A 16997-nucleotide genomic window follows, 5' to 3' on the forward strand; every position below is an offset into this window, starting at 1 on the left:
TTTATTTTAAGGTTCATTTTGGTGGGCAGCTCTGGTGAAAAAATATAACTTGGAAATTACTGCAATCATTCAAAAACAAAACAAAAAAAGGGCTCAGAAAAAAAATAAACTTCTGTCAGCTGAATCTGTTTTTTGTGATCTGCTAAAATAAAAACATCAGTCTTTTTGTAATTTGGCTTTAACTGTCTTTCCATATTGAAAAGTGGTAAAATCCCAGAAAATAAAGATAAGAGCTCCAATCTGCACGGGACAAAGTTCAAGTGGAGTAACTTGGTTACCATGTGTTACCAGGCACTTAAGGACACAGTGATGTCAGTGCTAACCATATACTAGGAAGGTGTCCTTAATGGGGTACTTCTCAGAAATGTTTTCCAAAATGTTCAGGTCACATCACTAATTCAAGTGTGCCATCTGAACTCCTATATCTTGCCAACCAGAAATAATATAATACATTTGAGGTAAATTATAGCGAAAGAAAATATCAACACCATTTCTCCAAAACAATTATCTGACAGATAGGGGTACCTCCAAGCATTAAAATCATGAATATAGTTGTTTTTGACATAACATGCATAATAATTGTCAGGTTAAAAAAAAAAAAAAAAAAAAAGTAAGTTCCAAAGTTTACTGCTGTCTGGTTCTCACAAACTGTAGCTCAACATTTTCTGAAATTCTGAAGAGCAGAAGTGTGAGCAAACCGAAAATGTTCGAAATATACAGACTATACACAGTGCTCCAATTGGACCTGTACTCACTGGTACTTACATTTTACTATGTGGCTTACTGTAATCGGCCAAATGCAAGAAATCCCTGGTTCCGTTTCATATTAAAAGCCCCCCAGCGTTTCATACAAGGCCCAGCCATGTAGGCTACTGGGTTTTGAAATAGTCTTATCACTCTTTTACTGGATTGTTTCTTTGATTACATACATCTATGGTGTGAACATTTATAATATTTTTTTAGTATTTCTTTATCCACTGTAGAAATTCAAAATGTAATAGCTACTGTATGTACTGAATCTTATACAGGCCGATACAGACGCCAATATATGAGCAAAGGACGCACTGGAACTGATTTCTCCATAAGCAGAGACAACCAATCAATCCTCTTACGATAGCCTATTTGAATATGAAACACAATAGCCTACATAAATAAATAACTAAACACTAAATATTGACAACCCTGTCCAAGCATATGTCTTCTTTTTCCACTGTCTGAGCCCGTGTCCCTCAGCGTGAGTGCTTCCATATCTCCATTAGAGGGCAGTATATGATTAGAAAACAACGGTTGAGAGGGGGGCGTTATTGTGATCGATACATTAAATAACCTATATCTAAAATGATTCAATAGATTTGCAACAAATCCTTATAAATGTATCTCTTAAAATATATTTATTATGGATTCATCATTCATCTGAATAAAGGCCTCTGTGTAACCCCGCATTCCTTTCAAATCTCAAGATACGCTCTCCAGATGTTTGACATCTACTGCATGGTGCTCTGTTATCGTCAAATGTAGACTTTGAATACCATGTCAGTGATTTTGGGATAAAATGTGGACTTCTCGTACGCCGATGGTTGGGTCTTCTAACATGCTTTTGGCAGGTGCACTTCACTGAACAAATTCAAAGCATTTTCAAAATAAGAGAACTCAGTCATTCAAATCTTTCGTGCGTTCATCCCTACGCACGCATGCATTACATGGTTGTCAGATTCATTTTTATCCTTCAGGATTACACATCTGAATCAATAACCCACACACGAGGCTTTAAATCTATCTTGATCTGGCTATATGTTTCTAATCATCAGGCACTATGCGTGAGTGTGACGCCGCTTCCTTTTTGCGGCGGACAGATATGTGGTCGTTTTTCGTTCTTTTTTTTTTTTTTCATTTTTTTTTTTTTTTTCACTCTCCCATCTCTCTCCACTGTACGATAAACGAGGAGGGGCTTGATGCCGTGGAGGAGGTAGGCAGGCTGGCTGGCTGAGCTGACCCGCTTGCGGTGTGTGTCGCCTCGCCTACGTCCAAGTCAGCTCGCATGCGTTAACGAGTGAGAGACATCAGGTAGGATTTCGCCTTCATTTTTTTGTTCATAAGATGTCATCCGGTGCGTTTTAAACCCTGGCGCTGCTTGTTTAAGGTGCTGTCTCCCAAAAGGTCTCACTACTGGGGAGGCTTACCGCTCGGTGTTGGCTCAGCAGAAGCGCTGACAACATTTCATATGGACTTGCCTGCAGACGACCTTTTTCAGATGATTAGTGTGATGTTTTCCACTCTGCCGTCTCCTTGCTCTTCTTTGGATTTGACATCAGTCGATTTGCTTCATCTGATGCGTTATCATAAGACTGCCCAATCTATTTCTTCGCTTCGTATGTGACGGAAATTTTGACATTGACAGATAAGATGAATATTTGACTGACCTACTTGTTTGGCGTTGTTGCTACATGTTAAATATTTAGGCAAGCCAAATTTCGTGCTCAGAAGTAGGCTAAATAGAAAACTAATGCTGCTCCAGCTCCAGCATCCTCGCTGCTCTGCAAGGAAATGTGTTGTACAGTAACTTAGACTTGACCTGAATGTTATCTGGATCGGCTCAACATCAAAGCTGACATTGACGGTGTGAGACTGTAGTGCGCATGCAGGGATGTAACCACTGGTGATTTACAGTAGGCCAAAAAAAAAAAATGTAGGGAAGAGGATAATGCTCAGTATGTTAACGCTTGCGAGCCCCGATATGCTTTTCCCCACTGTTATACAAATCTGATATTTGATATATTCCAGAGGGAAAATTCCCCTGCCTGATTGCAGAGGTCAGAGTGCACATCGCCCTTATTTTCTCCAAGATGCCAGCACAGAGGCTGTGCATCCTCTGAGTGAAGGGCATGTCTATGAAGCCAGGCGGCCTCATACAGAAGCTTATGTGCTGGAGAGAGATATTTTTGGAGCTGTATGACATGTGGGTGTAAATGTTTCTTCAACACAATGGCTGGGGTGAATAGGTCAGAGAGTAAACGTATCTTACCATAAAGGGTTTTAGGTTGTGGAACAAATGTATTAGTGTCGGACTGACTCACTATAGCCAACCACATTAGCTGCATGTCGACTTCTTTTGACTTACTTGTCTTCTGAAGAAGCTTTTGGCTGCTATGAGAAAGTGTTTGAAAAAAATTCCACCCCACCCTTTTACAGTAATGATAAGCTAAGTGTTTACTATGAGAGGCATCTTTGATATTTAGGGTCAGTTCAAGGATACTCGAGATATGTGTGTGTGTGTGTGTGTGTGTGTGGTGGTGGTGGGGGGGGGGGGGGGGGGGGGGGCAAAACTGGAGAGTGACATGTTTTACCTGAGTGATGTAATTAGAAAGGTTGAGCTGCCTCAGCATGATGCAGGCAGCTGTGATCCTGGATGGTTTTATACAGGAAGGCATCAGTGCTAGGGGCTTGATTCCAGCTGGTAGCACCCATCCTAAAAGTGCACTCCCTATGGTACTGTAAGGCACCATAAGTGTAGGATAAAAGCATCTGCCAACCATGTATTTGCAGTGTGTAAATCACCACTCATGCAAACTATGCAAACATTCCTTGATTTTACAGCATGTTTTGTGTTGCTCTTTGACTTTGTATCTACATGGGATCTCTTGGTCTTACTTTAAAATGTATATAGTAGACAGATAAATGCTGTTTGATCTTTCTGAAAAGTGTGTACACTGTGTCCTAAAGCTCAATAGGTTGGATGTTGACAGGTGGAGACATCAGACATCAAAACTTGTGTTTTGATTCTGAAGTCTGTTTCAATTGTGATCAATCAAGGTCTTAGTCAGTGGCTGTACCTTTAGGGAAATACTGAAACAATTCAAATTGATCAGAAATGTTGACGATTACCCTTAATGCCAACATATTTTAATTGTCTTAAGTACTTTATCTATAGTCTATGCTATTATAAGGATGACTGCTCGCCCATTTCTGTGGACCCTGGAATATGTAGCTGCATATTTTCTTAAAGAGTAAAGTAAGCGGAACACATGCATCCCTTATAGTGTATAGAAAAGGAGGTTGTTGAATGGCAGATTGCCAAAATGTGCCAAAAGAAAATAATCTCCAGATTACTAGTGCTGTAAAGGCTTTACAAATTGTAAATACCTTTTTTTCATATAATGGAACTGAGCTGGATTGTCAGTAGGATTAATGTGTTTATGTGTCGACTAGCCATAACAGATTTGCTCATTGTGTGTGCATTAATGTGTTTGTTCTGCTGCCCCTAGATGGACACAATGTTTGCAGCAGTAAGAGCAAATAACATTGTGCCTTTCGATATCTCATTTTGTGGAAATACTAAATCTCTGCAGTTGCACCTGTTGGTTCACAATACATGGGCCCTTTTGCTTGCCAGGTTTTGATACAGAAGAAGAGACCTTCTCAGTGAGTTCTGTACTGTTCTCTACAACACAGTACGCAGATATAATTAGATCACCGGACCACCAATGTCACAAGCTCACATGCAGCACGCATCTGCCAGCGGCAACTGACTGCTCCATCAAACAAAACACGAGATGCTATTCACAAGATCCAAGGTTATAGAAGCAGTGTTGGCCACTTTGTGAGCTTGTGCCAAAACATATAAGAAAACCTTTAAATTTGAAAAACAAAAAGTAGCACAGTTTTGTTGATCCCACACAGGTTTCATACTTTCTCCTATATAGGCTTTTAAAATATTAAATAGTAAAATTTCACTTGGCAGTGGTAATTAAAGCCAAGCACTATTATATGGTGCTTTTTCCCACTTAATGCCAGCTACTGAAGAGGCCATTACCCCAGTGATTTGTATTATGGGAAGCTATTAGTAGTATCTCTGAGGCAGCAACTTTAGTTCACACTTTCAATTCGTTGCCTAATTTCCTGGGAACCACATGTGTCAAACATGGTCTTCAAATGAACTGCATGCACTCATGAATGGCTTTTAGTCCGTGTTCTTTCAAATTTCTGCAATCCAGGAAGAAATATGCAATCCTCAAACTGCTCCATAAATCACAATAACAAGGTCATGCATTCCCAAGTTAGCATTTAAAAAAAAAAAGTAAAGTGTTGAAAACAAGCAGTCGCTAAAGCCAAGGCCTCAACTGTATTTACGTTCTGTTCATTAGAAAGTGATTTTCCTCTCAGCTGTTGCAGTTGCTCTGTCATCAAAAATACATTCCTGGTCGGAATTCCCCAGGAAATGTTCAGTCGGAGGGTGGGAAGTAAAGGTTTTGAGGGTCACTGGAGAGTGTGATTGTTCAACCATAATGCATGAGTGTGTAGGAGGTGGAAACTAAAACACACCCCATGCTGTCGCTGTGACCCAGCCTTTGTGTTCTGTGTTTACTAGGGAAATAGATCGCCCCTATGTTTTCTCTCGCTGTCTCTGTGATCAGAGCCTCTTTAGGGCCTGGCCTGGCTCCAGATCTGTTTCTATAGAACAAGTAGTGGATGTAAAAACTGGCTGCCATTCTCACACCTCCACAAGTGCATCAATCTGAAATCATAATTTATTGTATTTTTCCCAATAGATGAATGTCACAGGCAGTCGATAAGAAAGCCATAATGCAGATGATTTTTTGTTTTTTTTTATCAGTCAACGCTTGACCAGACTCCCAATTTGCTTCCAGATTTAAAGTAAGGTTGATCTCACTTTTAATTAAAGATTGTATGGGATCAGATTAAATTGGCTGCACACTTTGGTAATAATGGACTTTACATAATTACATTTAGAATCAGCACATCCACAGGTCACTCAGTTGTTGATCCGGCAATGTGTTGTATTTTAATATGGTTTTATTTTATTGTTTTTAATTTGCACAATGATTCACATGTACACTAATATACATTTTTTGGTTTTCATTTTTGACTTCGGGTTGAAAGGCAGACTGCAGTTCATCAGGATTTCTTACCTCCCTTTTGTGATCAGATCAACTGAGCAGACATAAGTTGGACATCACAACATCTATTAAAACAAACCAGCAGTAGGTGAAATGGCACTATATTGAACATGATCCACACAAGGTTGGCAGTGATGGCTGATACAGTGCATACCAACTATTTACTGTACATGCAGTCTAAACTGCTGTAGCTGTACCAGTGATGCGTAAGCATACTAAAGAAGTGGGTCAGTAGATGCTGGCATGGTGCAGTTCAGGTCAGTGGCAGTCACAGCACAGCCTGTGGCTCTTCCTCATCAGCAGGTCAAATTAGATGGCAGTTTGAAGCAGCACATAGCAGGTTTGACTTCACTGTCATGCACACAGTGCATGGTCCCCGATTGGGTTAGTGGCATAAAAGAAAAGACGTGTGATCTAAGGGTTTCCTGAGCACCAGCTGTCAGCTTATGTAAATAACTGTCAACTTACCTTTGGCTGCTTTTATACATAAATATTTGAAAATCAAAAGGTAATTGATATTCTTCTACCTAATCGCTTTAGGCGTGTGTGTATTTTGAGTTTTGGCTATTTTGTTCAAGTTTAATTCAGCAGTGAGTGCTTTTCTGAGTATTTGTGGTACAATTTTAAACAATTTGCTGTTGTGAAAATTGTGTGATTGACTCATCTAGCCTTCAGTTTGTACTTGTAAGGTGACATTTAATAGGTGTGCAATGACTAAGACTTGATTTTGCTGGCAAAAGTATTACTGCTGCAGATACACACAGAATCTCTGTAGTTTAAAGTAAAACATCTTTGCTGTGGCTTTACAGAGGAACACTGGAATGTGTAAGAACATGACCCACTCTACTTTAAGCAAACTGATTATCACTGGCAAAGATCATGTGATAGCTGTGCTAAAGATCATGTGATATATATAGCCTTGTCTGAAAAGGGGAGAGTGCCTGAACTAATGCTCTTTTGTCTACTAAGTGAACACAGTGCATTTGGGATTTCATTGCATTTGTGTGTTACTGTGTTTATGTCAGTATTTTTCTCTTTGTTCTTCCAGAGCAAACTGCTGCTTCAGACAGTTTATCACCTGGTTACCTTTGTTAAGTTATAATGGGTTTGTGTGCCCAATAAATACTGAATAGCCACTTTGTTGTAACCTGCCTAACTTCTCTTTACTCTATTGTGGGCACACTGCTGGAGCGCCGAGCATCTTTTGCCAAAAACTTTTCTTTGTGAGAAGTATGTTTGAAGTTACACTCAAAAGAATATGAAGGATATTAAATTCTTCTTCTTCTCCTTCTTCTTTTCAGTTTTCTGAATGGCAGCCAAATAATAATATTGCCAACTGTAATTACTTCTTTAAATACAATCCAGTTTATTTGTTCAGAGTTTTTTTTTTTTATGTGATGTAGTTATTATTCTGCTTTGGTTATGTTTTCCATGGTCACCTCAAAGAAAGCACATTAGTGGCATACTCTCACAGACTCTGACGTACGGCAGGTGCAGCATCGTGCAGCTGTGCCGAGTGGGGGGAAAAAAATACAGCAAGACTTCGCATCTCAGTCAGATGATCAGGGACAAGTTAGAGACAACTTATCTAAGCAGCTCTAAGACAGGCATCCAGATCTGTACACAGAATTCAAGGTGAGTGAGATGAAAAAAGAGACAGATGAAATTAATGAAATGATATTGCTGTTGAATGGAGTTGGAAATCTTGTTTTAAGGGAGCATTGATGAGGCAGTGGTTTCACATCAAGGTTAATTGTGGGCTGCCAGGGTCTTTGTGTGCATAGCAGCTGTCAGGCTGTTTTTGTGACTGCCTGGGGGAAAGGACTGCCCTGTCTGAAGAGCAGCACCGAAATTACTGCTATCCTCTGTTCTGATCCTCTGCAGGCTGAGAGGGTTGCTGACCAAGCTCTCTCTCTCTCTCTCTCTCTCTCTCTCTCTCTCGCTCTCTCTCTCTCTCTCTCTCTCTCTCTCTCCTGGCTCAGGGCTGTGTAGTGTCAGCACCTCAGTTCTCCTCAAAGAAGAACTGTGGACTGCTCTGACACACTCGTGTCAAAATTATTTAATATTAGCCTAGCGGAAGTGTATTTAGCAGCCAGAAGCTGTACATTGTCAGTGATTGTGTTACTGTAGCCTTGTATATTCAGCTCATCAGCAGTACAGTGACCTTCAGAGATTTTTTTGGTTACCCTCAGTGGAAGACAATATCTAGGTTTACATTCATTGCTCTGTTTTTTGAGATGGAATGTTGAAGCTGAGTCAGGAATGCATACAGCAACTTTTGAGGTGTGAATTTGACCTGAAATTATTAATACCTCCCAAAAATCACTTACTTGGCTTCACTAAAATGAACTAGGCTAGGAGTCATAAGAAATATTTTTTTGATTAGTTGATTTTTTTTTTTTTTTAATGTATGGTTAAAAAAATGGTTAAATTAAACTCAGTCTGAGTAACTAATGACTGTATAATTTGACTAACTCTACTAAAATGCAGCATGAAGCACTGAGAAGACATACTGTAACACAAACATTTTACAAGGCTCCCACAGTGAACTATATCCCTTAAAGAAATCTCTGACATCCGTTAATTTCATAACAGCTACAGTACTCTGACCTCATAATGTATTGTTACAACCTTTGTTGTTATGCTGATCCTCTCGGTCAAGTGCAACATAATTCCTAAATTACTGCTGTGGGAATTTGTACACCTGGCCTGATGGTACAACATCTTTAGCAAATGAGGAGATTTTAATTCAAGGCAGGCATTAATTATACAAAATTCTGATGTTTTATATTGTAACCTTATTTGTTAGTGCGCTGTTGTTCCTTGAGCTGAACAAGAGCTGAATATAAATGTTGACTTTCTTCAGAACACGAATTGTCTGGCAAATGGAACCGATGATTGATTTGATTTGAAACGACTGAGTTTGTGTTCAATTTCCTGGAACTATGTCAGCAGCCACTAACATGGGGAGGAATCAACATCCCTCTAAAGCAGATTACAATTGTCTTTCAGTATGTCTTTTTTTAACATCATTATATCCATATATCTTGGCCTGTTTGTGACATTGCATGACATTTAATTCTGGTTTAGTTTAATATGTTGGGGAGCTGGATTAAACCTTCAGGAACACCTTCTGGATCTTGTGTGATTTTGTTTTTAACAGAATCATTGTAATATTGTACAGTGTGATAATGAGCAAAAGCTAGCACACATTCATCTCTTGTAAAATAGTAGCTCTCACATCACCTGACCTGTATAGATTAGAAGGAAAGAGAGTCCATGCTTTAGGAACTGTTGGTACAGTCCACAAAAATAACCCGTCATATCGTGTGTACATTACCGATTTGATTGTTTCCTTTCCAATATGCTCTCTTGTTTCCTCTCTATAGCTATTTAGTTGTGACACTGGTTTCCTGCTGGTGAACATGTACAAAGGGGTAAAACAGTGACTCAGCACAATGATTATGTTATTTATAGAAGCATTATTAAATTGAATCCACAGCTCTGAATCATGTTGTCAAAATCATCAAAACAAGCGGTCATTGTTTCAATGATGTCCTGCCTGTTCAATACAGAACAACATGAAAAGACTGGTTTTACTGTATGTAAGATGAAACATAATCTCGAAAATGCAATAAATAGGGCAAACATTCTCAGCCGACTGCAACTGCTTCCATGTTGTCACAGGCATCTTCCTCAGTATTCTAGCTCTAAGATTTGCTTTTTTATTTGCTATGCAATATTAATTGGATAAAGCCGTTGCTACATGGAGAAGGGAATGGCTCAGCAGCTTTGATTCCTTTACTCTAATGTTCTTTGTTGTCTGGTCAGACAACAGTTCCTCTGGGAAAAAAAGGCTGCCCTCTGTGCTACCAGTATAGTTGATGTAAAAACTATAAGGGATTTTTTTTTTTTTGTTATAAAGGGACATGTTGTGCATGTTATAAGTCATGAACACTAGACTCATTCAAGTATACAGTTAGATTTGGCACTCTTAATTTTGACATGTCAATGCATCTAGGAGAATATCATCAAGTTTGTCAAATTCAGCCGCAGTCTTCAAGGAACGTTAATAACATTTACAGTTTCAACTGCTGTGGTGCTGCTGGCGTCACAGTAGATTTGTTAACATCCCAATGAAATCCAGAAATATGTTTCATATTTCTCTCAATGCAGTTGGCATAAGTTAATAGGATGCTGTTGATCTGGATCTCCAAGGACACTGTGCTGACACATAGTACCTAATTCAATAGAATTTGAGAATGACTTACAGGCCTAGTATACATGGCTTTGCTTGTGTGCAAACCACAGACTGTATATAAAAATGGACGTAGCTTCTGGGTATGAGAAATTCAATAAATGTAATAAACTGCAATACCAATTAGGGCCGCTTGGGGTTTGCTCTAAAAAATATACGGTTCCACAGACTCCCATTCAACTTCATTCATGAAATACAAAGTCAATACATTGTTTTCCCGAAATGATTATGGTGTTGTTAGTTAAAGTCCCTCCCTCTTGTTTATTTTGTTGCAGTCCTTCTGAAAGTAATCCTGTCAATAATTAGAAATTAAGTTTCGATCAGCTGCATTTTTTTGGAGTGTGTCGATTTGATTGACAGGGCTCGGGTGCAGTCAGGTTTCTTCTAAAGGTGGGCGGGGCCTCGTTTCCTTGTTGTTTTTTTTTAATCAGATCGAGTCAGATCCACCACTCACTCCTCCCCAGCTCGTCCAAATATGGTCACTTCTAGTTCCCAACCACTCTGAACTAGCAAGATGGCGATGGCCAAAATCAGAACTTGAGGCTACATAACGGCAGTTCACAAAACAATGGGTGACAACACTGTTGGCTGCCGCTTGGTGTAAACAGACAGTTCACATACGGCTTCCCATTTTCTGTATATTCTGTGAATACAATATAGAGAATATATTAAATCATGTCAAGTGTTTTAGCACAAGAAATGACTTTCATGTTGTCTGCCTTTTCAATCATTCATTGTTCGACATTAATGACAAAATACATCACTGAATTAGATTAATTAAACGAGTAGGCTCTTGTAGAATAGACACTTTAATCAAGTAAGCATCAAACCATTTTCACACGTCAATAAATGTGAATATATTGCATGCATTGTGCTGTTCCAAATATTTGTAAGAAAATATGTAATGCAAAAACATTTTCAGATAACAGTCAGAAGCCTGAGAAAGACCTTTTTATTAGATCTAATATTAAAAGTGTTAAAGTTGCAGACACAAATCTTTTCTTTGTCTAAACTGAGGTGCTGTGTAGAAGTTTAAGATGATATGGTGTTAATTTCTTGCCACCGCTGCCATCTGTCCGGTCCACTATGTGGCAGCTGTTTGCTATTGAGTCTTCAGTTTCCATAGACACAGAGATTGATGGACCAGCAGCTAATGGAGGAGTTGCTACACACCCGCAGTGGACATGCTACACCTACGTGACTATACCCTCGAGATGACACCCTCTCCTCCAGTCTGGTGGGGATGGTGTCATATAATGATGCCAGGTGCGTGTGGCACTCTGAGGTCAAGAGTCACTCTAGTACTAATGACCACGACTGGCTATCCTCCCTTTGAAAACAGCATGAACGGGCTGATATGCTGCTTGACGCCTCTGGTAATTTTTCATTTCCTCTGTTTTTTTTTCCGGTGTGTCTCATTCATTATCCATGCTTTCTGCCCTTTTCATAATCCAAAATCAAATGTACTGCTGCCACATGTGGGATTATTGATGCTGTTATTTAATGACTGTCAGGATCTCTGGCATTTATTTGTGATCTATGGTCTATGTGAAGAGCTCGTACTGGGAAAAATGCACTATATTTACAGTTTGATTTGATTTCTCTATGCCTGGGAAAAGGCTGTCATAAATTACAGGAATCTCATGGAGTGAGGCACTGTGAAGCTTTATAAATTCCCCACTGGCAGGAGGGACAAAGAGACAGTGGAGGAGGCTGTGCTCTGAAAGGGCGATCTGTATGCAACTTCAGTGGGAGACAGCATCCTCGACTCATGGCACAAGCTCAGAGGCATTGCTTAGAATGTGGCTGGCTTGTCATGTAAGGCGGCTCACTCTGCTCTCTGTTAGCCTCAGCCTGGAAACCCTCCTCATTCACCCTCTCTTTGTATAGATAAGGTTTTTCATGATTGCTCAGGGTATTTAAGGAGGGACTGCTCAGTGTTGCTTGTAGAAAGATTCCTGAGTTTATTTTTTTCCAGCAGTCTTTTAGCGACACTGACTATTTCAGACCAAGAGCATGATGTGCTGCCAATATTTTCTGCATACAGCAGGCCTGCGCTTCCCGCATATCTCAATGACATGGATTGGTCTGTCTGCCTCCCTTTGGTGCAGAACCATGGGACTAATTGAATTACACATCCCCCTCCTTAGCTTCTAAGTCCCACGGGAGTGCACAACTAATCATTTGGAATCTCTGTTTTTCCAGAAATGGGGAGGGGAGTGTGTATCAATGCCTCTCCTATGATCAAGCAACTGTATAGCCTCTGTCATTAATTTTTCCATAACATTTCCATAGCTAGGATTAGATAACGGCGCTCCAGAAGGTCTTTAACCTATTGACCTCCTAATGTTGTGGTTCCATCACAGCTGGTGCTCACATGTACCCCGAACAGTTGCACTGTTGTCCTGTGAATGAAACGTTAATTCAAGGTGTTGGTTAAGTGGTTGTGTTTCTTTGTTTTGAAAGGTGTGTGTAAGTATATTTCATTCATACATTCAGAGGATATTACAAACTGGAATATTCTTGGGAAACAGTTAGAATAATAGACCTGTTCTTGCCCCATGATATGGAGAGGAGAGTACTAATGCCCAACACTGTTAAATGCTGTGAAGGATAGTGACTAATAAGCATCGAACCCAATTAAACCCATTTTACTTAACTACTCTGGCATACGTAAAGCATCATCACCAACAACCAGTGCAATTTAAACAATCTAAATTGTGCATAGAGAGGAAAAGCAACACAGTGACAAATTAACAATGAAATTTAAATCATAATAGATTTTTATGTAATGCATGCCTTGTGATTATTAGTAATTAGAGGTAATATATTACCTGGTTGTTCAGCTTTCAGTAAATATACTTTTTATTTTCTTCATTTTCATAATAAAAATCCCATATGCTGTGAAAATTAAATGTCAATCATATTTTGTACAGCATGACTTTGGATCTAAAATGCTGTAGCACAGAAACTATTCTATACATCAGAGGGTAAATTGTTTGTCTTTCTGTGCCCTTTGTTAAACACTAGTAAAGCTGTGTTAAAACACAGGACATTGGGTGTCCCTATCATCTGGTATGGACCCTTCATCTGAGGTTCTTTTGTTGTCATCCTTTTCATAAATCAGATTTACTGCTACATCTGTAGTGCCCATGCTAATGAAGTAACACCCAGTGCAGAGACACGGCATTGATTTCATTTCCTGCCTCTCTGCCTGCTCCCCGGGTAGCTAGATGGAGATTACATGACGATGTCATATAAAAGGAGAGATTAAAGAATCTGTATCCAACTGCAGCGTCACAGCTGTGTGCTCAGCCTCACAATTAGATACAAAAGTTGAGGAGAGAGCAGCAGAGATGGCGCTCAGTACCAAGGGCTTCCTCTCTTTTCCTACAGAGGGTTGGAGTTTAACTTTTTGTCTTGTTAACCCAGACTTGATGTGAAGGTTTGAAGGTTGTTGTTTTTTCTCTCTGTCTCTCTCCCACGCATCTCTGCCAGTGAATCGGATGATGCTACCCCTGTCAGAGATCTGCGGGGAGGCAACGATGAAATAGATGGGTTGTCCAGTTATTATAGAACAGAGGAGGGCACAATTCATTGCCCGCCTGGATGCTTTCCGGCCTTTTAAAACCATGTGTTCATCCATTGTGCTCATCTTTTCCTGTCAGGGATAGAATGTCGAAAAAAAAGGCTGGACAGAATGAAAAAAATCTTTTACTAACTATGGGTGTATTTTCAAATAAATTATTTGACCTTTTCTTGACTTTACATGACACAATAAAGTGCGTTGTTTAATGAATGCAGTGTTTTACAGATGCAATTCAGTCGCCCAGTCAAGTTTGGAGCAGATGCTTTGGAATGCCTTCAGTACATTTGAACATTAAGATTTGGAAACTATGCTGTCTTGCTTCGAGCACATCGCTTGTTTTACATATTGCAAATGCTTTAAGGCTTTTATTTTTAAACTGCCATCTCTCACTTTGATTTCCACAGTGAGAGATGCTATTATGTCTCTGCAATCATGTGCTCCATTTGGAAAGTGTCTTACCTCGTGTAATTTCAACCTTTAGTCCACTAAATTGCTTTAAATATGCGTTTACATTTAACAAGACATGGTGAAATTATTAGTCTGACTCTGCCTCCTCAATCAAAAACAATGTAATTCAAAATGCTTTACAGGTGACTGACAAGCTGATAAAAAACAGTCCAAATGTACATGGTAAAACAGTTTGACACATGAAATATAAAAATTGTGAAGAGCAATGAGAATACAGAGAAAAAAGAAAATAGATGAAAGTGAACAGAACATTTTAAAACATGAATACGATATAATTTGTGATCAAATAAAATGATTGCATTTCTAATCTAAAAGGTTCAACACCTTCAGCTGCGCTCAGATCCTCAGAGGCTCTTCCAGTGGGTCAGATGTTAAAATCTAAAAGCTGCGTCACCAAAGCTAGTAAAAAATTTCCCCTCGGGGATTAATAAAGTATATACCTACCTACCTACCTACCTAGTATGTACAATTCATCCACTAGGGTTGTCACTATTTCAAAAAACTAGTTGAATAATTGGAAATTAAGACATAATACGTTCAAATTAATTTACAGTTTAATTATTCCCTATCTTTGACATTCAAATAGGAGCTTGTCATCCGTATTGCACACTTCTCCTTTTTTGCTCCTGAGACTACTGAGCGCATTTTCTCCCATTCCAGGATGATAGGTTTGTAGAAATAATATTTTAGACAAAACAGCCAATTAAATCTTCGTGGAGACCAGTTCATTCTTTTAATTACTAACTTTATGGATCTCCAAGGGAATAACGCTGCATGGAATGATAAGCTGATAATGCCCAGTTGTTCTTCAGAGTAGATCAAGAGACGAGTAATTGTTACACCGTTTTGAAGAGAACATAAACTGAAATCAGGATAAATAGTATGCATAGGATAAAATGCTGATGTTTAGCAAAGGTAGATAATCACCTCTTTGATGTGCTGTGTGTGAAGAGTTTTTTTTGTTTCTTTGGATGCCCCAGCTCTTTGTTATCACCTGGTGTACTTTTTTTTACTCGGAGTTCAAATCCACACGCTCTCTTTGTGGCAGATGATTGCCATGTCCTGATCTGTGCCGCTGCTGCGTTTGTCATTTCATGATAAATTGCCCAAAGCTGTCAGGGAAAATCACATGTAGTCTGAATAGGGTGTGGATAACGTGCAATTTTTGGAGGTGTTGTGTTTAGTGCAGATAATGAAATGTTATTATAGTTACTCAAAAAGCAGAAATAATAAGTATTCAATTTATCAGCTTGCCCAGTGCCCCCACTTAAGTAATTAGAAGTCTGTGTCAGCATTAATGAGTTGTGTGCTATGGTGGCAGAATTCATTGAGCCAATTAGTGAGTCTCTGAAAGCATGACACTCAATGGCGAATTGCTGAGCAATACAGTTGGTTATTCCATAACTGACAGCAATAAGCAATATGCAGCCCTGAAAATGACTGTTGGTGTGCAGATGGTGACAGACAGCCACGTGAAAATGTAAAATGTATCATCATAATTCATTGTGTGTCACCACACAATACAATAGACACATGAAACATGACGTAAAGTCAGTTTTGCTGCATGTGTGTGCTGGAAAATCTGTTCAGCTGAGTGGGCAATTAACTTTGTATCAGCCAGAAATCAGGAGCAGATGATGGGTGTATGAAAGAGAGTTTGGTAATCCTCAACATCAAAGTCACTTTCATTTATAGTCATCTGCATTAAGTATTTGCACCCTATAGTCAATGCCTCTAAATAAGCTGTTCAGTGCATACTGTACAAAACGATCTGAGACGGATGGTTTCTCTGAAGTTAGTGGAGAAAATGTGTTTTATAAAATGTATCCTGTATAAAAACAAAATATGAAATAAGTAGTGGACTGACTGCACAGCATGACTAAAAAAAATAGTCTAGCATTAGATTAACATGACGAGCAAGAAGTTGTTTTATTTTTCTGTTCTTGCAGTAAAGCAACAGAAATTCATGTTGACTGTATTGGTCTTGATGCAACTTACGGAAAGACTGGAGAACATGAATGTGATGAGGTGTAATGTCACTGCAAACGTGGCCCCACTGTAAGATCTCAGGGGTTAAATATCTTTTTCTGCGAACATCGCTGCTGTGGAGAGTCTGCTCCGTGCACCAAGAATCCTTTTCATTCCCTCAGGATGTGTCATTGACCGCTCACTGAGTGGAGGTATACCAAAATAGAGAAGAGCTTTTTTTTTCCTGAAAGCTTTAGGTTGCACTAACCTTAATGTCACATACCGTCTCTGGACTTAGTTGTGTGTCACCGCATAATACAATTGACACACAAATAGATCTTTTTTTTTATGCCTCCACACCTGCAACAGCCCAGAGGCATTTTTTTCGGTTTGTTTGTCCCATCCTCGTGAGCGTGATATTTCAGAACCACCTTAAGGGAATTTCTTCAACTTTGGCACAAACATTCACTTGGACTCAAGCATGAAGTGATTCGATTTTTTTTCTATTCAATTTTTATTCAATGCCATAACATAACACAATCTGGGATTGTGAATTTCACATTTGGGTGTCCCCCTAAATATCTGTGACGATTGTTTAGATCTTTTGTGCTGTCGAGTTGAAGATGTGACGCATCTACATTTTAGAATTACTATCTTTTTTTACAGCAACAACCATAATTGAAGCATTGTCTACTTGTCATGGCTGCAACTTTGTGTTTTATCAGAATCAGCTTCATTGACCAAATTCCTTCAAAACTCTTCAGTACATATATATTATGAGTCTGGGCAGATATTGGTG

The 16997-nt window shown here is 39.2% G+C and overlaps 1 protein-coding gene across 4 annotated transcripts in view; it reads left to right on the forward strand.

Annotated features, from left to right (window-relative positions):
- Nucleotides 1-1958: 1958 nt before the first annotated feature.
- The window catches only part of tln2b (talin 2b), a 74312-nt gene continuing 59273 nt past the window's right edge, over nucleotides 1959-16997 (forward strand). For all 4 annotated transcript variants that reach the window (XM_069162046.1, XM_069162042.1, XM_069162044.1 and 1 more), the window contains exon 1: nucleotides 1959-2064. The gene's annotated coding sequence lies outside the window, so the exon portion shown is untranslated. The remainder of the gene's footprint in view (nucleotides 2065-16997) is intronic.

The sequence above is a fragment of the Embiotoca jacksoni genome, unplaced genomic scaffold, assembly GCF_022577435.1.
Source record: "Embiotoca jacksoni isolate LCO1_2020_lvr unplaced genomic scaffold, fEmbJac1.0.p SCAF_3, whole genome shotgun sequence".
NCBI classification, from domain to species: domain Eukaryota; kingdom Metazoa; phylum Chordata; class Actinopteri; family Embiotocidae; genus Embiotoca; species Embiotoca jacksoni.